Source organism: Seriola lalandi, unplaced genomic scaffold (genome assembly GCF_002814215.2).
Source record: "Seriola lalandi dorsalis isolate HSWRI2012SDOR001 ecotype SW California unplaced genomic scaffold, Sedor1 jcf7180002005678, whole genome shotgun sequence".
Lineage (NCBI taxonomy): Eukaryota > Metazoa > Chordata > Actinopteri > Carangiformes > Carangidae > Seriola > Seriola lalandi.
In genome coordinates this window covers 1-1,318 of record NW_019476332.1, presented here as the reverse complement: position 1 = coordinate 1,318, position 1,318 = coordinate 1, and the positions used below count along the sequence as shown (strand labels likewise).

The following is a 1,318-nucleotide window of genomic DNA, read 5'->3' as shown; positions in this document are numbered from 1 at the left end:
CAAACACCATCTGTGGGAGAGAGAGCAGAAGATGTAGTGTGACTAATCTGTCATGCTAACCACAGTATGATAAGACTTTCAAATGACTGAAAAAATTACATAATACACAGTGTAGAGGATGGTTGCTGTTGCTGGCTATCTAAATGGAAATATTTGGGATACATTAATCTAAACCTTTGAAATACACACTGAAGGTTAGGGGCTTAAATTAATATCAGTGATGCTCTAATGTACAGTCTATTCTAGATGTGGTAAGGCTCAAAGGTGAATGTCACAACAAATACTCTCCTGTCCAGTCATGGGAAGATTCAACTTTTAGTTATCTCACCATTTCTCTATATTTTAGCTTTATGGAAAGTCATAGTTCAAATATCCCCTCTATTCAGCATCTTGAGGGTCAAAACTATTTTTATCACTTCATTGTTACCTTATTAGAGGCCAGTGGATGTAAGCAGGTCTGTCCCCCTGCGGTAAAGTTGCAAAAGACCTTGAAGGCGTCAGAAGTACAGCCCAGATTTGGATCAATCCAGAACCAATCTGAAAGTCCCCATTCAGACAGAAGACATAGGAAGAAAAGGACAGGGAGAGCAAGACAAGTGGTTTTATAAAAGTATATACACACCTGTCTATATGCCTATAAAGTTGTACAAAAAACATGTTATGAAAATCCTGCCATCCCATCCTTTTAATACCAGGTGGACAAGTCTCACCATCTTTGAGCTTGTGTTGACAGTCCAGCAGATCTTTACATACACGAGCTGGGTTCTCCTTTGTGCCCAGAGGCTTTTTGATGCTATCAATCACACTGCTCAGGTAACGCAGAGTCTTCACTATCTCCGTATTCTGGTCTTGCAGGGACATCTCTGTGTTCTGGAAACTCTGGTTAAGAATGAGAACAACAACACTGTGAAACTCCTACATGATATAGCAAATCCCTTGATTGCAGTTACAACACCAACAAGTGAAAAATAAAATTTGTGAAGAACTTTGAAGTCTCAACCATACATCTGCCAACTTCTCTGCCATCCATCCACAATCCGCCCATGCAGCCCTACATGCAGTACACTGAGAGCATTAAGTGTCTTACCTCTGTCCTGAGGGCAGCATTAGAGTCTGATAGACTGTAGACTGCTGAGTCATCGTATATCTGCCTCTGGATTGAAAATCAGCATATTTAGTTTAATGAAAAACATAACAGGTCCAGTATCCTGTTCCTTATTAAACTGAAAGATTTTAATCCATAGGCTTCTTCAATGGTTACAGAAATCATGGAAGTTTCATTACACGTCCAGTTTATAGAGAAAACTTTAATAGAATC

General features: G+C 39.5%; 1 long non-coding RNA gene across 1 annotated transcript; it reads right to left on the bottom strand.

Moving 5' to 3' along the window:
- Positions 1–408: 408 nt before the first annotated feature.
- Positions 409–1,308, bottom strand: LOC111670248 (uncharacterized). The gene is made up of 3 exons (XR_002761846.2): positions 1,088–1,308; positions 711–879; positions 409–537 (listed from the first exon to the last, which is right to left on the bottom strand). It is a non-coding gene; the product is annotated as an uncharacterized LOC111670248 (long non-coding RNA).
- Positions 1,309–1,318: the final 10 nt, after the last annotated feature.